The following is a 23,518-nucleotide window of genomic DNA, read 5'->3' on the forward strand; positions in this document are numbered from 1 at the left end:
ATGTTGTTTAGTCATTGTGCAACCACCACCAAGTATATTCATACAAACCTAAATGGCATAGGTCAATCCCTCAATGTGATATATTGATGCAATCAACAGACATTACAAGCATCATATGGATGTAGCTTCTCTAAGCACAAGATACAGTACTAAAGGATAAAAATTGACTTAAACTTATCATATACCTGTACAAGTACTCAAATAATTTTAGATACAGTTCATCATATACAAATGAAAATGAACACTCATCAACACACACATTTCCTTTCTTTAATACATGGTAAAGTTATGTAACAAATAGATGTTTAAAAGTAAATCTGTCTATGACTGCCTATTCAAATGGATACACATTATTTTACAGAAGTCTTATTGCAAGTAAGCATGATCCTTTAAAATAATGGTAAAATTTGCAGAATAATAATCTTGTAAGTGATGTTACTTTTGCTAACATTGGTAAGTATCATGCATTAAACACAGTTTCTACTCTGTATTTCTATATGGTGGAACACTAGGTTTGCTTATACCAAATATGTGAAAATGCATCACTGCACAGCATTATAAGCAGGTCACTGTCCCACTAGAGGCCAGAATTCCTTAAGTGCTCTGGAAACTTAGATGAGCTTTTTGCCTGTATTAATGAATTAAAGGACACCAGGAAGGGTATGTGACTGTGTGGGGGTGTATATAGCATTAGAAGAACTTACCAGGAATAAAAATGCATGATTGCAGAGGACTAGAAGTCTCATGGAAAGTTCTCTATGATGAAAAACCAAGCAAGCCAGGAATATGGCTTAATCAAAATCCCGAAGCTTCAGAACTAGGAAGAAAGAGAATAGTATATTTATGTTCAAAAATAAAGACATGAAGCCTCCAGGAGACACTGATTCTGGATTCTTGGAGTCCAAATGGATCAAAGACATCAACTTAAATCCAGCCACACTGAACCACTTAGAAGGGAAAGTGCGAGGTAGCCTTGAATAAACTGGTACAGGAGACTGCTTCCTGAACATAATACCAATAGATCAACAATTAATAAATGGAACCTCCTGAAACTGAGTAGCTTTTGTAAGGCAAAGGACACAGTCAACGAGACAAAAAGGCAACCCACAGAATGTGAAAAGATATTCACTAACCCCACAGATGACAGAGGACTGATTTCCAAAACTTATGAAGAACACAAGAAGCTAGTCACCAAAATACCAAATAATCCAATTAAAAATTGGGGTACAGAACTAAATAAAGAATTCTCAATACGGAACTCTAAAATGGCTGATAGACACTTAAGAAAGTGCTCAACAAATCAAAACAACTCTGAGATACCATTGTACTCCTGTCAGAATGGCTAAAATCATAAACACCAATGACAGTTTATGCTGGACAGGATGTGTAGAGAGGGGAACTCTCCTCCACTGCTGGTGGGAGTGCCAATTCTTATATCCACTTTGGAAATCAGAGTGGAAGTTCCTCAGCAAAATGGAAATCAGTCTACCACAAGATCCAGCAATTACACACTTAGGCATATACCCAAAAGATGTGCATTCATACAACAAGGACATCTGTTCAACTATGTTCATAGCAACATTATTTAAAATAGCCAGAACCTGTAAGAAACCTAGATGCCCCTCAACTGAAAAATGGATAAAGAAAATGTGGTACATTTTCACAATGAGGAACTACTCAGCGGGGAAAAAATGGAATCTTGAAATTCACAGATAAAAGGATGGAACTAGAAGAAACCATCCTTAGCAACGTAACCCAGTCACAAAAAGTGCATTTTAGACATAGAGCAAAGGATTATCAGCCCACAATCCACACCGCCAGAAAAGCTAGGAAACAAGAAGGATCCTAAGAGAAACATATGTAGTTCCCTGGAGAAGGGGAAAGGAACCAGATCTCCTGAGCACATTGGGAGCATGGGAGGAGTGGAGCCAGAGTTAGGAGAAAGAGAAGGGGAGAAGAGTAAAGGAAAGGAGAACATGAGGGAGCAGGAAGGTTGAGTCTGGGGGGAGTGAGAATAGAGGAGAGTAAGAAAAGGGATACCATAATAGAGGTAGCCACTATAGGTTTAAAGAGAAATCTGGCACTAGGGAAATGTCCAGAGATCAACAAGGATGACCTCAACTAACAATCTAAGCAATAGTAAATATGTAAAACAAGCTTGTTTCTAATTTAAATTAAAAAATCCGAAAAAAATTCTGGGTTAGAGGGAGAGGGAGAGAATGCATGGGGAAGAGAACTTGCTTTTCCTCTGCCATTCCACTCCCTCAGGGTCCTCTCTTCCCATTGAATGATTCCCACCCACATTGGAGTAACATATCTTACAACATATGAGAACATATCTTACTCATCCCATCCTCGGACTACATATAAATATCCTCCAGCAGCATTCATATATAACACAGAAATATTGTGTTACCATGTCCGTGTTAATGTTACCTACCAACTTGACACAAACTAGAAATCATCTGAAAAGACTCTCGGTTGAATAAGTTTCTGTATCAGGTTGGTGTATGGACATGTCTGTGAAGAATCATCCCCATGGTTAATTGATGTAGCAGAGCTCCAATTCAATGTGAATGTTACCATTCTGTAGGCATATGGTCCTGGGATATGCAGGGAAGCTAGCGACCAAGTTAGAGTGAGCCATCAAGGAACATTCCTCCATGCTTCCTGCCTCCAGGTTCCTGCCTGACTTCCCTCATTAATGAACTGTCAACTGGAAATGTAAACTAAACTTCCCCAAGTGGCTTTCTTTGGAGTGGTCTATCATAGTAACAGGCAGGAAACAATAGCACCAGGTATCCAGATATCTCTTAATTGAGCCAGATTTTCATCTACCATGAATCATCAAAGTATAAGTATCTGCTTTTCATTAATAAGAACAGAATGCAGTAGGGAACCAGTTATTTTCATAAGGTAAGATAAGATTATTGAAAATGTATGAAATATTAAATTTGTGAAACATTTTTAAATTCCTATTTAGAGGTTGAGTTCTTAATAAGGGAAGAGAAAGGGTGTCATCCAGATTTCATTATCTGCAGTGTTACTCAGCAGTTAAAGAGAAGCTAAATGTCATTTAATATTAAAGTTAAAGAAAGTAAAGAGTCTCATCTCAGGCATCTCAAATTCAGAGAGACTGTTACATTTGTACCAGATGCATCCAAAGGAAAAGGACTTTTATATAGTTTCAAATTCCAAAAAAGGCTGACTAGAGGTGCACATTTGTGAACCACTAGTACATAGATTTTAGTTGAATCTCTAAGAATGTGTATATACAGTGAATCAGAGAACTCTGTACACACTGATGTGTAAGAGGAGAGGGTGGAAGGAAGATCCCCAAATTGTCAGAGGGAGAAGAAGGAGTGGCAAGAGAAATAGATGAGAGAGTAAGGACACCATTATGTCATCTAGAGAATAGAGAATTTCAAGAAAGAAAAAGTGTTGAGACTGCTATCTTCCTGTGTTTGCAAAATAAGTGCTTCCCTATCCTTATTACAACATTGTCAATGGTCCAGACATAACCATAGTTCCCACCCTTGTGTACTGTATAACTTTATTGACAGACTTTCTTTTGGAACCACTAGCCTCCAAATAATGATATGGAGATTTGATACTAGTTATTAAAGCTTGACTTTTACCTCAGGCTTGTTCCAAACTAGCTCTCATAACTTAAATTATCCTGTTTTTGTTAATCTACATTCTGCCATGTGGCTATTTACCTCTCCTTCATTCTATATGCCCGACTCCTTCCATGGCAGAGGGTGGCTGTTGGAAGCTGTTCACAAGAGGACAGAGATGCAGACTTCTGCCTGTAGCTCTCTAAGGCTTGTACTTCAGTCCTGCAGACAGTGGGTTCCCTGACCTCAGCAGTGGACAGCAAAGAGTTTGGCCCCCACACTCTTTGTGGGGTCCTGTTTTTCCAACCAATAAGCTGAATCTTTCTCATGTAGCCACTGGCTGCACAAAAACACACCTTTCCTTATTAAGAATTTGGCTGTAGGCAATCTAGAAGAGTGGTTTTCAACCTTCCTAATGCTGCGCGAACCTTTAATACAGTTCCGCGTATTATGGTGACCCCCCCAGTACCACAAAATTATTTCATTGCTACCTCATAACTATAATTGTGCTACTGTTGTGAATTGTAATGTAAATATATGTTTCCTATGGTCTTGGGTGACACTTATGAAAGGGTTGCAACCCATGTGTTGAGAAACACTGTTTGAAGACAACCCTCATTCTCTTTTCCATTAGATGGGGACAGCCCTACCTGCTGTCTCAGGCCGAAGTCAACAGCAGTTCCCCCACATTCAGGATTAAAATGTGGATTATCAAGTCCTTTGAAGAATCTTAAGATTCTGTACTATTCTTTAACGGGGACTAATTCATTCTCATTCTCAACCCCCATCACCACATCTCTCCCTTCCCCTTTCTCCCTTCATCCTCCCTCCCCACCACACACACACTCTTTCTCCACTTTTCAAAAATTGGCTGCCCTCAGCTCAATTTGGCATCAAAAAACTATGACCTGGCTTTTAATATTGGAAAATTTCCTTTTCTCTTTTCCATGCAATAAAGCTTTCTATAGATGTGCAGGAAGATGTCGCCACTGTCTTCTCCACTAACAAGGGCTTCACGTAAATGATGTTAAATCCAAATAATTTAGTGAACTGAGCAGCCTTTACAGATAATTCAGCTCTTCAATTTAAATAAGAAATTGAGTAATCTGTAGCACAGCTCGAGAACAGTCAGTTCTTGGCAGAGTAAAAGGCAGCCTTGTTCTCCAGCCAGCATCTCAGTTCGGGTCTTTCAGGAAACACAGGCAGTAGCCACACTTCCTCAGAGAGCACCTGAAAAATAAGAGCAGTATCCACATACCTCAAGGACGACCTGCAAATCCCACCAGTAACCACACTACACCCTGGGGGCACCTGCAAATCCGAACAATAGCCATGCTACCTCAGGGACCACCTGCAAATCAGAGCAAATTCAAATGGTCACTCTACAGACAAGTGGCAGAACACATCAATTGCAATTTTATTGAAACAGCAAAAATTTAAGAGTATATGGCTTTCATATACAATCCCAACCAAACTGGGCATATTGATTATTTGACTGAGTCTTAAATTCCCAACAGGGGTCTTTTAAGGAGTCTTAAAAGTAATTATTAAAAACATGAATCCCATCCTAGGAAGTGGCATTTCCATGACTTTGCCACCAGTAACTGGTTGGTGGTAATGTTTTCTTTCTCTACAGATTTTCATACAACTCTTAGCAGGAGCTCAAGGCTTTCTGTAGTAGGGCAGTTATACCACCAGTTTTTGTCAACTCTGCTTGTATTTCCTATCCTCTCTGTTAGGTTATGAACAGAATGTAGACATGTCAAGCCACTTTTATCTTGACATGTAACAAAAACAATAAAAGGGAAGTCAGTAATAAATTTACTGGAGAAATATGTCAAATTTTAAAGACTGCATAGATTCTCTCTGGAAACTATGACCTTCCTTTCTTTCAAGGATTTAAAGTTATAAAGTCTTATTTTTAAAATAATCAGAAAATCTCTGGTACCACCAGCATGTCACTGAGTCATTGAGTCTGTCAGAAGAGCCCTAGATCGAAAGACAGATTAGCAAGAGAGAACCTGGCAAATGTGTGTACATTTTACATGTTACTAGACAGATCAGATACTTCCCTAAAGCAGAGGGAAGTAAGCATGCTTATTGTGGTAGGCCTGATGAAGAAGAGGACCACCATAGAGAAATGTGACCTAAAGATAACCTAACCAGAGGCAACCTACAGAGACTTATTTGATCAGATCATTTTAGCATCCGCTTGTGCTCTTTAGTCCCTGAATTTGGAAGACAGTTCTGGAAAGACAGGCTTAGGGTCTGTTTCAGGGAACAGTGGAAGGGAAAGGTGGGCATGGTCTTCCAGTCTCTACTGTTTGCTCAGTGCCCAAGGCCTCATTTGAGAGTAACAATCCCCGAATCTCACCAAAGCCATACTGACTTAATCAACATGCATTGACTTCCTCAAGTAGCCCCTAAAAATATGAATCTTGAAAATTATAAAACATTAAAGGAATAGACTTTTAAGTTCGTTTAACAGTTGTGGCTCTTCCTTTTACTGGCTTATGTTTTGGGCAAGTTGAGTGAATATTTAAGTCTTATTTCCTCTTTGATAAAATGGAGATGTCAACATAGTATATGTCACGAGTGTTTAAAGTGCTTTGTCATAGTTATAGCTGCTTCCTCATATTTTTTGCATGAATTTCCCTCATACCAGAGGGAGCCATATTAAGAGTTGTTTGTTCATTTGTAAATCCCTCCTTGCTGTAAATCCTTCACTTACTCTCCAAAACTGGAGAAATAACAGAAAAATATCTCCAGGCTCTGCCACTTGCTTAGGTCTCCCCATCGGGTCCCCATCATCGCTGTTCTCCTTTATGCCCAGAGCTCTACTGCTGGCCTTAGAGTCGTTCTGTTCTTTCATAGTTTCATCCTTAGAAAGGCTTTCATTATCTAAAGCATCATCTTTTGTAACCCAAATTGTCTCAAGTGAAATATCGTTTTTCCTCATCTCTTTCCCACTCAGTTATTGTAGTCAACACACATAAACACATGCACACCTCTCCATGGTGTTTTCATAGTACACCTAAATAAATTGTCTCACATTGACATTTCTAATTATTCATGGCCACAATGACAATGCATCAGATATAACACCAAATATATCAGGTACCTTATTATATCTTCTACCCCAAACAAATCTGAGATACTTTTATTATTCTTATTTTACAAAAGGGAAGAAAATTATTCTAGCAGAAAAACACAGTGAGCAATGGATACAGTCCAGGGAGGGAATTGGTGGAACAGATTATGGCACAAGTACAAGAGAACGCTTTTCAGTATATTAAAGGAATAAACAAGCTCTGTCTGTAGGTATATGGAGTTATCTCTGAGTTTTTAATGCAAGGTATCTAAAATTTATTAGAGAAAACATTGAAAAGAAAAAATCAAATAATATTCTTCAATTGATAAGAGATATCCCTAATGATTGAAAGGTAAATATATGCTAGTATGCAAGGTGGTTTACGCTTATTCACTCCCACAATATCCTCTTTTGTTAACAGTCCCTCCTTTCCTGATCCCAGTCTTCTTCATAATCGTCCCTCTTCTACTTCCTTCCTTTCTTTTTTTATAAATCTAGATACCACATATGAAGATACAAACACACATGCCATGTTTCTCTTCCTGGATCTGTCTTATTTGACTTAACACTGTGATCACCAGTTCTATCCATTTCCTGCAAACTACCTAATTCCCTTCTTCTGTAAGTCTGACTACAACTTCAATGTGTGCATATGCTATACGTTTATGGCACACTCATTTGATGGACAGCAGGACTGATTCCATCCTTTGGCTGTTTTGAACATCTTAGCAATACATAGGGTGTTCAGACATCTCTGTTGTGTGCTGATACTGATTCTTCTATCTACCTGGGGAGTCATTCAGCAGAATCATGTGGTGGTTTTGTTTGGTTGTTTGGTTGCATTTTTCTTTACTCCATATTGACTCCACTAGTTAATAGTCTTAATGGTACAAGAAGTTTCCTTCTCTTACCTTTCTTTCAGTATTTGTTTTTGATTCCATCATGCAAGCCAATCAGGTTGGGTGACACATAATCTCAAGGTAATCCTGATTTACAATTCCATTGACGGATTAAGACATTCAGTGTGTTTCTCATATATTTAGTGGACGTTTACCTCTTTTGAGAAGCATCTGTGCAGTTCATTTGCCCCCTTGCTGACTTTGCTCTTTTCATATTTGTTTGATCACGTGTTTTGAATTCTTTTTGAATATCAATACCTCATTGAACAAAGACCTGGCAAAGATTTCTCCTCTCCTGTCATCTACCTTTTCACTCTGTTAACTACTTCCTTGTAGTTCAGAAGCTTTCCAAATTCATTCACTCCTGTTTGTCTTCTTGCTATGCTATCAATGCTTTTAGAATCCTGTTCAGAAATTCTCCGATGTAAAATCTCCAGGGATTTTACCTGCGTTTTCCTATAGTATTTTCAGAGCTGGGGCCTTATGTTAAAGAATTTGATTGACTTGGAGATAATTTTTGTTCAGGGCAGAAGTTAAAGATCTCCCTCTTATTCTTCTACATAAGGATACCTAGCTTTAAAGTTATATTTGTAGGAGAGACTGTTTTCTCAAATGCATTTTTAGAATAAAATCATGGAGTCTGCATACATTTATATTTTACTTTCTTATGTTAATTGTTGCATTGGGTGTTTTGGAGTACCCTGCTGTTTTTGTCACTATGGCTCTGTGGTGTAATGTGAATCCAAGGATTGTAGCACCACTGCACTCAGCTTAAAATCACTGTACCTTTTGGGGAGTTTTTGTGCCTTCTTGTAGGATTTTCTTTCCTACTAGAATAACCTCAAAAATTTTAGTGGGAGTTGCATTTATACAACTTTCAGTAATATTCAATATTAACATTGCTGTCCTCTTGTATATAAGACAGCAATTCAATATGGACTGCTAATCCATGTACATGGGAGAACTTTTCATCATTCTATTATCTTCTTCAGCTTTGTTTTTAGAGATTTCAGGTTAGAAGTCTTTAGCCTCCTTAGATTTATTCCTAAATTTCTTTCTTTGTTTTAGGCTATTGTGAGTTTGATGACTCACCTGGTTTTTTTTCCTCGGAAGTTTCATAGGGATACATAGCAAACATACTGTTTTTCATGTTGGTTTGTACTCTGTTGCTTTGCTGAAAGTGTTGATCAGGTCTAAACAACTGGAGTCTTCAGAGTTTTTCTGATTCTTATTGTGTGGAAATAGAAATATTTTATTTTCTCATTTCCTATTTGTATCACTTTTATTTCTTTTTCTTCCCTTATTTTTTAGCCTCAGGGTTTAAGTACTGCATTGAATATGAAAAGATATTATGGGCAACACTTTTGTCTCTCTTATTCCTTATTTTATAATAAATAATCCCAAAACTTTTTCATCTAGTATAATGGTGACTATATTTTTGTTTTACACTGAGGAATATACTTTCCAGTCTTCATTTCTTTAGGGTTTTTATCCTCTTTATTAATTGTTATTCAATTAGTATGTGCTTGTATAGTTTCTTATTTTCTCTTGCTGGTGATATCTAGTTTATTCTGTTATAAGACCCAATAAATTATTTCCCTTCTTGGATTATGATTTCTTTACTCCCTAAAATGTGTCCTGATTTGAAAAAAAATTCATGTGATTCAAAAGAATAAGTATTTACCTACCTGATGAATAGAAAGTTCAATGTCTATTCTATAGATGGCTATTAAGTATATTCGCCAAAGTAGCAATTTTACTCTGAGACATTTACTTGTTTTTTGTCTTGATGAACTGTTATTAAGAATATTGAATGATGCTCTAATACTATATATGCTTAATTATAGATATCTGTCCAATAGTATTAGTTTCATAAAAATTCTGTGATGCAGATGAATATGTGTTTATAATTTCTATGTGCTTATGATGGACTGTCACCATTGTCAGTGTGCAGTGGCCTTCTTTATACATTTTATCTTGAAGTTTGCTTGGTCACATGTAAGCATGGCTATTCCTGCTTGTTTTGGGATTCCATTCACTTAGAATATAATTTTCTCACTTTTGTTTTCAATGTGCATGTCTTTCCCAATAATATAAGCTTCTTGCAAAAATCAATGGTTTGGTTCTTGATTTTTTTCTCAATATATGCTTTTATTTAAATTAGAAACATGAATGTTTCACATGTCAGTCCCAGCTCCCTCTCCCACTCCTCCTCCCTTGTCCCTCCACCAGTCCCCCAGCCCCCCCCATCCCCACATCATTCCCCAGGGAGGGTGAGACCCTCCTTGGGGGGAATCTCTAAAGTCTGTCATTTCATCCAGGGCAGGACCTAGGCCCTTCCCCATGTGTCCAGGCTGAGAGAGCATCCCTCCATATGGAATGGGTAACCAGAGTTCATTCGTACTCCATGTGGAATAGGCTCCCAAAGATCATTCATAAACTATGGTGAACACTGATCTACTACCCAAGGCCCCAGTGATTTCTGTGGCCTCCTCCCTGGCACTACATTTATGGAGTCTGGATCAGTCTCCTCTTGGTCTCTCGGCCATCAGTCTGGGATTCAAGAGCTCCCCCCTTATCCGGTCAGTTGTCTTTGTGGGTTTCATCATCATGGTCTTGACCCCTTTGCTCATCACTCCTCCATCTCTGTCACTGGGTTCCAGGAGTTCAGTTCAATGTTTAGCTGTGGATATCTGTCTCTGCTTCGATCAATCCCTGGATGAAGGTTCTAGGAGGGCATATAAGGTAGTCATTAACCTTACCATCAAGGAGAGGCAATTAATGTAGTCTCTCTACTATTGTTTAGTTTGCAAGTTGGTGTTATCCTTGTAGATCTCACGTTTTCATTAGAAAGTGAAGGTCTTTTGATATTAGTATTATTATTGAAGAGTATTTACTAATTTCCCTTTCTTCCTATTAGAGGATTGTTATAATACTCCAGCTAATGGGCTCTTACCCATGAATATGTGGGCAACACAAATTAGATTCACTGGATTATAGAAACAAAAAACACATTATGAAGTTGGGAAAGAATATTTATGAGTGATGGATCTGGGAACACTTAGGGGAAGAAGAGCTGGAAACTCAAACATTATAGGCTTTTATGAAATTTTCAAATAATTAATACAAATATATTTTAATCAATGTTAATTCTTTGAAATTCTCATTTATTTAGCTATCCCAGTAATGTGATTGATTTTTTTCTAAGTCCTGATAGTACATAATTTATTCCTGTTTTGTACATACTAGCCTTTGAGTGTTTTCTGTGATGCTAGCTTACTGGTTGAGTCCATGCTTACTAAGAAGGCTTTTCTTTTTCTTTCAAAGGTTAACTTTGCTGACTACAGTAAGCATACTTGATAATAAATTTGTTTCACGTAATCAAATACATCCAACTATGCTTTCCTTTTCTGTAGGGTTTCCACCAAAAATTATGTCATGTTTGCCATAACTTTAACTCTCTAAGTTACTCATAATGTCTCTTTGCAGCTTTAAGTATTCTCTCTTTACTCTGTATTATTATAATTTTAACTGTAAACCAGCATAGGAAACGGAAGGCAGAAGTTATCTGAATGAAAATATGCTGGTATCTCAAACCTGAGTAGCAGTTAAACTGAAGTTCATTTTGTAATTCTATATTTTGTGTATTCCCAAATCCATTAAAACTTTTAACTTGATTACCTGATTCTTATATTTAGAAAGGTAACTACTTATATTTTCATGTATTATAGTTCTTTTCCACTAGTATGTGATTGTTTGCAGTGAAATAATGTTTTAAGAAATCTCATTAATGTTTATCAACTATATAATTTAGCATATATTAACTGTTAAGTAAAAAGAGTTATAGAGGAAACTATAAATAAGCTAAGGCAGAGGACATAAAATACCTGTGTGCCAAAGCAGGGCATGGTGGTGGAGATGTGTTTACCAACACTCGGGAGGGTGGGGAAGGAAGGATGGTTTTCAAGACCACCTGTCTCAAACACAAATAGGGAAAAGGGGAGTAGGAGGACAGAAAAGATGACAGAGGCCAACGAAAGATGGTAAGGAGGAGAAGTGGACCCTAAAATTTTATTAGCAGTAACTTCTCTGTTTTCCAAAGCATTGTTGTCTTTATTCTTGTTTTGTTGTATCAGTGCTCAGTCATTTTTTTCATTTCCCATATGGTAGTTTTAAAATTTGTAGAAAACAAAATTATTGCATTACTTCTGAGTCCTCTACCACCTAAGCGCTTCACCTTTGGTGACAGTCCAGTGTCTCCGAAGCGACTGCAGCTGAAGTAGTCGCCACAGGTCACTTGACCTTGGGTTTCAAGAGCTCTCATAAAGGATCAAAATGTATTTTTTCTGCACTTCCTAGCTGACCTGAGTAATAAGTGTTCTATAAGATCCCTCAAGTAAGGAATAGAAGATAACTAAACCACAGGATGGTATTTGTCCTCAATGTTACTATGACATCAGCAGAAATTCCAAAGATCACAAATAAAATGAAAATTAAAAAAAACTAAATGGAAGACTTGAAATAAATGAGCATAAGGGATTATAGAGATTATTTTCCCAAAGTAATTATTCATGAATGTATTCTGAGTCAGGTACTGTCAATTGTGAAAATACTATCCAAACATAACTTGCTAAATGCCTCAGGTAGTGATGAAATTAGTCACTCACTGTAGCTTTAATCAATAAATCGTTTTTGATTTATGAGTCGTGTATCACCTCATAATTGTACAGCATTTGACAGCTTACAAATCACTTATACATACATTACCCCATTTTCATTTCACAACAAGCCTTCAAGAGCACTTAGATTATTGTGTTCATTTTATGCAAAAAGAAATTGCTCCACAGATGCCCCACAGACCTCCCTGTGACACCACTGCTAATGGGCATGTGGAGATGGAGACCCACACACAAGGCCTCTGCAGACTGCTCTTCAGTTATGCTTTTAAAGGACAAGGATACCCAAAGTAAAGAAAAGTCACTGACACCGCTGGAACTTAATATGACTAGGGACAGTACCCCACCAATGTCTAATTTACTTTGTGTGTTACAAGCCAAACCAGTCAATTTCTCATAATAACGTGGGACAGCCTTGTGGGAATCCTAAATCAAGGCATGGTGACCCAGATAAATGAAGAAGAAATGCTAAATGGCCTACCCTGTTTTATGGTCAATGTTCTTAATTCTAAGAACCATATTATAAAGGAAAGGGCATATGCATATGTTACATTTATTAAATTTTCATACTTTATACTGTACAGATATTGATTCTGAATGAAATTCATGGTGGTTTGTGTTTCAGATTAATGAAAAGATTTTGTAATTTCAGAAATGGCATTATACTTCATTTTGTAATTAATAAGAACTTAAATTGTGTAAATGGAGGCTCCTCTCCCAGTCATCAATTCCCAAATAAACACTCTGAGGCCTAATATAAATTATAATTGTTTATCCAATGGCTCAGGCATATTACTAACTAGCTCTCACAATTAAATTAACCCATTTTTGTTATTCTATATTTTGCCATTAGGTTCATAGCTTGTTACTTCATATCCTGCTTCTCTGGTGACTACATGGCAGTTCCCTGACTCTGCCTTCATTCTCTCTACATCTCTGTTTGGATTTTTCACCTGGCTCTATTCTGCCTGGCCATTGGCCAAAACAACTTTATGAAAGCAACACATATTCACAGCATACAGAAGGATATCCCTTATCATCTCCCCTTTCCTGTCTAACTGAAAAGGAAGGTTTTAACTTTAACATAGAAAAATTGCATAAACAAAATAGATATCAAGCAAGAATTACAGTTACAATATTTAGTCTATTTGTATTTGACAAAATTTAAAAAACGAATCTATCATTTATTTTACCTTTGTGAGTCTAAGGTTTCATATCTAATTTATCTTGTATCATGACTAAGGAAAACTATTAGTATAAGTATCTGTGTTGAATTCCCACAACAAGATCATATTTTGTAGAAATCATTATAGACATCCTTATTTTAAAATTTTCTCAACCATGTGCTGTGTCATTCCAATATCAAGTCACCCATTTGTTGATAAATGCCATTGAATAAACTATACATGAATAACTTTGGGCTACTTTCTGTTATGGTGTGGGATGAAACAATTCCAAGGGATTTGTGACCTGGCAATATTAAGACTAAAGCTGAGTGAGTAACATAAAAAGTATGCAGCATACACCTCCCCTTCATTTCTCCCGTCTCTAATGACCTCGGTCATTCAAGAGTGTATCTGGCCATCAATGAGCCCTTCAAAGAAGATTCAGTCCTCTGAGATTCCTAGGACAAAACTAAAAAGTAACAAATCTCAAGGAGCTAGGCTCACCCTTGGCAAGACTTGATAGACAGACACATGTTAGCCTTGGTAACCATGTATTTATCCAGCCAGAATTTGTTGGATTCCTTTATGTGCCAGACCCAATTATAAACACTAAGAAAATACAAGTGAACAACACAGCAGAGTCCCTACTCTCATAGAGAACTGTCTTGGCAAACTAAAGGTACAAACTCTAAGAAGTGCTTTCGAGGACATATTTTTTGAGCATGTGAATCAATAAAGGCCTCAATAGGAAGATGGCTAGCCTGTTTGGGAGCTTTGGTCAAGGCAAAGAGGAAACATTTTGAAATGAGGGTGGATCTGTAGCCAGGCTTTCTTTTGACCGCCAGTCCCCAAGTAATGACACAGAGACTTATTATTAATTAGGAAATCTTGGCCTTAGCTCAGACATGCTTCCAACTAGCTCTTATAACTTAATTTAACCTGTGTTATATTAATGTATGTTCTGACATGTAACTTGTTCCCTATCCTTCTCATTACCTCTCCTGTATGTCTCACTCCCTCTGCATACGGCTCGCTTAACCCACATGCCTCAGATTCTTCCCAAGATCCTCTCTCTGCAAGGAAGTCCCACTTTTCTCTTCCGCTTAGCTATTAGTCATTCAGCTCTTTATTAAACCAATCAGAAGGTCCCTTAGGCAGAAACACATCTTTACAGTGTACACAAAGATTATCCCACAGCACGGAGCTGAACATGACCAAGGTATCAGGTGTTCCTGTTGGCCTCAAAAATCTCTGAAACCACAATGAAACTAGATAAATATACTAAGAAATAATGCCAGCATGCACACATACCCCTAAGAAACACCGTAGGATTCAGCTTTCTGTTAATTTTAATTCTGTGGGGCATCTGCTTTCTCCATCTCTAATCTGGTGTCATTTAAATTTATATTACCCAGAGTCCCTTTCTTCACCTTCAATTTTTCACCTTCAATTCTCTCCATAACTAACACATTCCTATTTCTGAAGTGAACTGAAAATGTGTCCATGTTCACACTCTATAACACCAAGGTATCTTGGGTGAAATCTCTGCCTCCCCATGTCTCAAATCATCGGAAGGAAAAATCAATTCTAAATAGTAAAGAAACCCATTGAAGCTGTGTTGACAGGCCAGTATAAGAGTGCAGATGGAGGGTAGCGTAGCTTCCCCGAGGAAAGGGAGTGTTTCACAGGGGCTGTGATTGTGAACCTGAGCCTGGAAGGCTGAGTACATGCCAGACAGCAAGGCAAGGACGTTTCAGTTACAGCATGTAACTGTTGTTTCCACTCCAGCCAAGGACATTCATCAGTGCTTATCCAGGCATGCACAGGCACTCACATACTCGAACATTTAACTACCCTTTTCCATCTCTTACTTCTACTTCAAGAAGCTTCAATTATTGATAGGAGAGACAGATGACCTACTAATCAGAGACATGATTTATATTGATTATTGAGAGTTCCAGAAGTGTGCAGCAGCAAAATTTCCTTTGCAAGAGGAGAGGAAACAGGTTCTTATCACTCCAGAGGCATGAGGAATCTTTGAATTTTACAGCAGACCTACTGAGCTGACATTAAATAAGACAGTTGCTCTCAGACTAGAGAGTCTCTCAGAATCTGCAGGGAGGCTTAATAAAACCTCAGAGGTATAGTCATTTCATCTTTCTCTGTCTTCATTTCTGAAGCCATGGGGACTCACTAAATCAGATCTCTTGTGACAGAGATTGAATTTAACAACTGGGGAATAAAATCTACCAACAGAGTTAATAGCCTTCTTGTTAAAAAATTTAAAATCGCGTGTATTCCCACTTACATTTCTTCAGAACAAAATTTTGCTATTATTAGACATGCCCTTAGAGACTAATGAGTTTTGATATTTACCAAGGGAAACAATTTTTTCTTAATATTACCAAATTAGTAATGTTCTAACCCTCAAAGCTACAGGTTGTTAATTTAGTGAGATACTTTTAAAGTTTAAGTATATCTAATTATAAATACTTTATGGCCACAGTTTCTTAAGATAAATTCCTCTTCTGAGCATTAAAAAGTAACTTGCAAAAATTATTAAAAGAGTTTTTCTCAGGCCAAAATTGTTTATTTTTCTCTGTACCTATTATTACAATTATCTATATCAAAGGGCAATAGCTAATTTAAAAGAGCAAGCAAAAACAGTTCAAAATAATTTTGTTGTTCAGATGACTATTTTTTAGGGAGTAAATTAGAAGAAATCTCATCATTAAAGTTAGATATCCAGATAGAGAGATAACATGAGATGAGCTGTTAGTTATTATCTCTGCTATATAGTTCAATTACATTAGTAGATGTTTTCATTGTTTTTACCCTGACACTTTAGCACAATAACTGTAAAGGCATGGGTATCTAGAACCAAATTATCTAGATCCAAAACTGAATTTGTTATTCAGCAGCTTGGACTGCTGCAGTGTTCTGTGTTTTGTTTTTTGTGTTTTGTTTTTTTTTTTCTTTTGCCTTTGTTCTCATAAAATACATCCCCGTGGGTACACTGCTTTTCAATGCTGTATAGAATTTTACCACAATCCTGGCAATGTCTAGTCACTCCCAGCTATTTATTGCCTGGTAGTGTATGTGCTTCAGGAGTCAGGCTCAGCTTAACTTAGCTTTCCAAGAGGCTGCTATAAAGGCAATGACTGAAAGTACTTGCATTAGAAAACTTGGCTAGGGAAGAATTAAAGGCACACCTGGCCTGCTTGTTGTGAGAATTTGTTTTGTTTCTTGCTTTCTAATGTAATTTTTTAAATTAAAATGTGATTCCACCACTTCCTCTTCCCTTTCTTTTCTCCAGCTGCTCCCATGTCATTCCCTCTCAAACCAATGGTCTACTTTTGTCACTACTGTTAGCTCTACTTGTGTAAATATACACAGACAACCTGCTGAGCCCATTCATTGTGGCTTGGGCGTATATGATTTCAGTATAAGAGAACTCCTGTGCCTAAGGCTCAGGAAACATCTTGAAAGAAGAATGGAAAGACTCTAAGAACCAAAAGACCATGAAGTCTGCTATGAGATTTTGTTGCCTAAAAATGACAGGAAAGTTGCACTCATGATACCTTAACAATATGGCTTCCAGAACATGGTCAAAAGAATGATATATGGTGAACAATACCTTGGAGAACTGTGAAAGAAACTCAAGGAAGACAGAAAGAGGCTCATTTTAATCTCAAGTGCATTTTGTTTCCTGGATTGTCCATGGGCCTGCATCCATGCCTCCTGTGACAAACAGTTACATTCAGTTTATAAGATTATAAATCTTATCATTCCTGTTGGAAGTCACAATATAGCTATAGAATCCAATTCGGCTGGTGTACTCTGAACCTGAATATGACCTTCTGCCTTGCTTTCATGCTTTCCCAGATACCATCTCTAGTACATGCCAGACAACTGTGTTTAAAGTGATCTGTGCTGAGAAAGATCTGGAAAAGGGCTGCTCTGTTAATAGTTAGTAAATTCTTACTGACATTTATTTACATATTTTTTCTGATCATGTTTTTCTTAACTCAAACAGCCTTCCTTACATCATTGTTTTCTTTGTTTAGTTCTAGTTCAAAAGTACACCGAAACTGAGGTAAAGTTGTCTACAGCATAGACATTGGTCCTCCTCATTGTTTTAGCTCCTCACATCCCAGGTTCAGCAGACAAGATCTGCACAAGTCGCACTGTGTTCCACAGCCAATGACTCCACACAACCCTTCCACTATTCAAAGTGGGGGTGTGTTATGGGCTCCCATGCCTCATTAAATATGTGTTCAAAATATGCCTTCCAAAATCAGAAACTTCATTACCCATTTATTAATCTATCCTTTAGTGTCTTCTTGCTTGGGTTTAAAAACATACATAAAAAAAAAATTAGTGGATCACCCATCCCCCCCCCTCCATCTTTGGGGCCGCTCCCGGCTTCCAGAAGAGCCGCCCACACAGGAAAGAGATCAGCCCCTCCAAGACCCCAACCCAGCGAGCCCAGCTTCAGGAAAGACATCAACCCCTCCAAGACCCAACCCCAGGGAGTCCAGCTTCAGAAAAGAGATCAGCCCCTCCAAGACCCCAACACCAGCGAGTCCAGCTTCAGCATCCCCAGCTTCAGCTGCAGTAAGGAAGGAGACCAGAGGAGACGGAAAGACCCCACCAGCACCCACTGGAAGAAGAGATGGGAAGAAGACAGAATAAGAGATCACTCAGCAATAGAAACACCAACATGACCCCACCAGAATCCAGGGATCCAACACCAGCAAGACCCGAAAAGCACTACATAGATGAACAAGAGGAGACAGACCTTAAAAATTATCTCATGAAGATGATGGAGACCCTCAAAGAAGAAACAAGGAAATCCCTTAAAGAAATAGAAGAAAAAACAAACAAAAAAATCCATGAAATGGGGGAAAAAATTCAAGAAATAAACAAATCTCTCGAAGAATCTAAAGAGCACCAAGAAAAAACAACCAAGAAAATTAGGGAAACAGCTCAAACAGTTGAAGGATTGAAAGCTGAAATAGAAACGATAAAGAAAACACAGAATGAAGGGATGCTGGAAGTAGAAAAGCTCGGTAAACGGTCTGGAACTACAGATGCAAGTATCACCAATAGAATACAAGAGATAGAAGAGAGAATCTCGGGTGTTGAAGACTCATTAGAGGATATAGAGTCGTCAACCAAAGAAAATCTAAACACCAACAAATCCTTAACACAAAATATCCAGGAAATATGGGACACCGTGAAGAAGCCAAACCTGAGAATAATAGGTATAGAAGAAGGTGAAGAACTTCAACTTAAAGGTACAGAAAACATATTCAACAAAATCATAGAAGAAAACTTCCCTAACCTAAAGAAAGATATGCCTATGAAAGTACAAGAATCTTACAGAACACCAAATAGGCTTGACCAGAAAAAGAAGTCACCTCGCCATATAATAATCAAAACATCAAACCTACAGAGTAAAGAGAAAATATTAAGAGCAGCTAAAGAAAAAGGCCAAGTAACATACAAAGGCAGACCTATCCGAATTACACCTGACTTCTCAATGGAAACGATGAAAGCCAGAAGATCCTGGTCAGATGTCCTACAAACGCTAAGGGAACAAGGATGCCAGCCCAGACTACTATATCCAGCAAAGCTCTCAATTACCATAGATGGAGAAAACAAAATATTCCATGACAAAGCCAGATTTAAACAATACGTATCCATGAATCCAGCTCTACAGAAAATGCTAGAAGGAAAACCTAGAGCCAAGGAAGATAACTACATTCACAAAGACACAGGCAATATATAATCATACTTTACAAAACACCAAAAGAAAAAGGGAGGAGAAACTACACAAAATAACTTCACTAACAATAAATCAAGCGCAAACAAGGATCACCAATCAATGGTCATTAATATCCCTCAATGTCAACGGCCTCATCTTGCCTATAAAAAGACACAGACTAGCAGAATGGATACGAAGACAGAACCCTTCCTTCTGCTGCATACAAGAAACACATCTCAACACCAAAGACAGACGTTATCTCAGAGTAAAGGGCTGGGAAAAGATCTTCCAATCAAACGGCCCCAAGAAACAAGCGGGCGTAGCAATCCTAATATCTAACAAATTAGACTTCAAATTAAAATCAATCAAAAGAGATGAAGAAGGGCACTTCATATTCATCAAAGGAAAAATACATCAAGACGAAGTCTCAATTTTAAACATCTATGCCCCAAATACAAAGGCACCTACATTCGTGAAAGAAACATTACTAAAGCTCAAAATGCACATAAAATCTCACACACTAATAGTAGGAGACTTCAACACTCCGCTCTCACCGTTAGACAGGACCTCCAGACAGAAACTTAACAAAGAAACAAAAGAATTAATAGAAGTTATGACACAACTGGGTTTAACAGACATCTATAGAACACTCCACCCAAATACAAAGGGATATACCTTCTTCTCGGCACCACATGGAACCTTCTCTAAAATTGACCACATAATAGGAAACATAGCAAATCTCCACAGATACAAAAAATTGGAATAACCCCCTGCATCTTATCAGACCACCATGCATTAACATTAGAATTCAACAATAACACAAATCGCAGAAACCCTACAAACTCATGGAGATTGAACAATGCACAATTGCACCATCCCTGGGTAAAGGAACAAATAAAAAAAGAAATTAAAGACTTCCTCGATTTCAATGAGAGTGAAGACACAACATACACAAACTTATGGGACACTTTGAAAGCAGTGCTGAGAGGAAAGTTTATAGCACTAAGTGCCCACATGAAAAAACTGGAAAACAGTCATACTAGAGAATTAATAGCACAGCTGAATGTTCTAGAACAAAAAGAAGCAAACTCCCCCAGGAGGAGCAGACGCCAGGAAATAACCAAATTGAGGGCTGAAATCAATCAAGTAGAAACCAGGAAAACCCTGAGAAGAATCAATGAAACAAAGAGTTGGTTCTTCGAGAAAATCAACAAAATAGACAAACCTCTGTCCAAACTAACCAAAAGACAGAGAGAGAACATGCTAATTAACAAAATCAGGGATGAAAAAGGGGACATAACAACGGACTCTGAGGACATCAAGAGAATCATCAGGGCATACTTTGAAAATCTGTACTCCACAAAATTTGAAAATTTAAAGGAAATGGACAATTTCCTGGATAGATATCACTTGCCAAAACTAAATCAAGAACAGATAAATAATCTAAACAGACCTATAACCCCTAATGAAATAGAAGCAGTCATCAAAAGTCTCCCAAACAAAAAAAGCCCAGGCCCAGATGGCTTCAGTGCAGAATTCTACCAGAAATTCAAAGAAGAGCTCATTCCAATACTCGTCAAAGTATTCCACACAATAGAAGCAGGAGGCTCACTGCCAAACTCTTTCTACGAGGCTACAATTACCTTGATACCCAAGCCACACAAAGACACCACTAAGAAAGAGAACTATAGACCAATTTCCCTCATGAACATTGATGCAAAAATACTCAATAAAATACTTGCAAACCGGATTCAAGAACACATCAGAAAAATCATCCACCATGATCAAGTAGGCTTCATTCCAGGAATGCAGGGATGGTTTAACATTAGAAAATCTATCAATGTAATCCACCATATTAACAATCTGCAAAAGAAAAACCACATGATCATCTCACTAGATGCTGAAAAAGCCTTTGACAAAATCCAGCACCCCTTCATGATAAAGGTCCTAGAGAGATCAGGGATAACAGGAACGTACCTGAATATAATTAAAGCAATATACAGTAAACCAACAGCTAACATCAAACTAAATGGAGAGAAACTCAAAGCAATTCCTCTAAAATCAGGAACAAGACAAGGCTGTCCACTCTCTCCATATCTCTTCAATATTGTACTTGAAGTTCTAGCTACAGCAATAAGACAACAAAAGGAGATAAAGGGGATACAAATAGGAAAAGAAGAAGTCAAACTTTCACTATTTGCAGATGATATGATAGTTTACATAAGTGACCCAAAAAACTCCGCAAGGTTACTCCTAGAGCTGATAAACACCTTCAGCAATGTGGCAGGATACAAGGTAAACTCAAAAAAATCAGTGGCCCTATTATATACAGAAGATGAAGTGACTGAGAAAGAAATCAGAGAAACATCACCTTTTACAATAGCCAAAAACAGCATCAAATATCTGGGGATAATGTTAACCAAGGAAGTGAAGGACCTGTATATCAAGAACTTTGTGTCTTTGAAGAAAGAAATCAAAGAAGATACCAGAAAATGGAGAGATCTCCCATGCTCTTGGATTGGTAGGATCAACATAATAAAAATGGCAATCTTGCCAAAAGCAGTCTACAGATTCAATGCAATCCCTATCAAAATTCCATCACAATTCTTCAAGGACCTGGAAAGAACATTAATCAACTTTATATGGAAAAACAAAAGGCCCAGGATAGCCAAAACATCCCTATACAATAGAGGAACTTCAGGAGGCATCACCATACCTGACTTCAAGCTCTATTATAGAGCTATAGTCCTGAAAACAGCTTGGTATTGGCACAAAAATAGGCAGGTAGACCAATGGAACCGAATCGAAAGCCCTAATTTTAACCCACACACCTATGAACACCTGATTTTTGACAAAGAAGCTAAAACTGTACAGTGGAAAAAAGAAAGCATCTTCAACAAATGGTGCTGGCATAACTGGGTACTGGTATGCAGAAGACTGCAGATAGATCCATGTTTATCGTCTTGTACAAAACTTAAGTCCAAATGGATCAAAGATCTCAACATACATCCAGCCACACTGAAACTTTTAGAAGAGAAAGTGGGAGATACTCTTCAACGAGTTGGTACAGGAGACCACTTCCTAAACATAACACCAGTGCCACAGGCACTGAGATCGACAATTAACAAATGGGACCTTTTGAAACTAAAAAGCTTCTGTAAGGCAAAGGACACAGTCAAAAAGACAAAAAGGCAGGCCACAGAATGGGAAAAGATATTCACTAACCCTACATCTGACAGAGGGCTAATCTCCAAAATTTACAAAGAACTCAAGAAACAAGTCTCCAAAACACCAAAGGATCCACTTGAAAGGTGGGGTACAGAGCTAAATAGAGAATTCTCAGTAGAGGAGGCTAAAATGGCCAAGAGACACTTAAGAAAGTGCTCAACATCCTTAGCCATCAGGGAAATGCAAATCAAAACAACTCTGAGATACCATCTTACTCCTGTCAGAATGGCTAGAATCAAAAACACCGAAGACAATTTATGCTGGAGAGGATGTGGAGAGAGAGGAACACTCCTCCACTGCTGGTGGGAATGCCGACTCATACAGCCTCTTTGGAAATCAGTATGGAGATTCCTCAGGAAAATGGGAATTAATCTACCACTAGACCCAGCAATTCCACTCTTAGGCATTTATCCAAATGAGGCAGGTTCATACAACAAGGGCATCTGCTCCACTATGTTCATAGCAGCATTGTTTGTAATAGCCAGAACCTGGAAGCAACCTAGATGCCCCTCAACTGAAGAGTGGATAGAGAAAATGTGGTACATTTACACAATGGAGTATTACTCGGCAGAAAAAAACAATGGAATCTTGAAATTTGCAGGGAAATGGATAGCACTGGAAGAAACCATCCTGAGTGAGGTAACCCAGTCGCAAAAAGACAAACATGGTATGTACTCACTTATATATGGATTTTAGACATGGATCAGGATAGTGCCAGTCTGCACTTCCACAGACTGGGAAACAGGAAAGAACCTAAAAGATATGCATATATGCATAGTACCCAAGAGAAGAGGATGGAGACAAGATCCTCTGAATGGATGGGGAACACGGCGAGGGGAGGGGGAGTGGGACCTGGGAAGAATAGAGGGGGTAAAGAGGAAGGGAGTTGGTCATGGGGGAACAGGAAGTTGAGGGGGTGGGGGTAGAATAGGGGAAGAGGGAATCATAGGATCGAAGACAGATCAGGCACCAGAGTGACCTCGAGTGATCTAAAGGTATAACATCAATTGGCAAGCTAAGCAATAGTGGAGGGACCACCTCGAATGCCCATTCCTGATAATGAACTTGATG

The 23,518-nt window shown here is 38.1% G+C and overlaps 1 long non-coding RNA gene across 5 annotated transcripts in view; it reads right to left on the reverse strand.

The window, feature by feature from the left end:
- Positions 1–23,518, reverse strand: part of LOC106021149 — a 95,961-nt gene that overhangs the window by 25,384 nt on the left and 47,059 nt on the right. For 4 of the 5 annotated variants that reach the window (XR_005879466.1, XR_005879462.1, XR_005879455.1 and 1 more), the window contains exons 4-5: positions 4,876–4,968; positions 705–817 (exon numbers count right to left, since the gene is read on the reverse strand). This is a non-coding gene — a long non-coding RNA (uncharacterized LOC106021149). The remainder of the gene's footprint in view (positions 1–704; positions 818–4,875; positions 4,969–23,518) is intronic. The other variant, XR_005879448.1, reaches the window with a different exon arrangement.

The sequence above is a fragment of the Mesocricetus auratus genome, unplaced genomic scaffold (assembly GCF_017639785.1).
Source record: "Mesocricetus auratus isolate SY011 unplaced genomic scaffold, BCM_Maur_2.0 Super-Scaffold_2245, whole genome shotgun sequence".
Classification (NCBI taxonomy): Eukaryota; Metazoa; Chordata; class Mammalia; order Rodentia; family Cricetidae; genus Mesocricetus; species Mesocricetus auratus.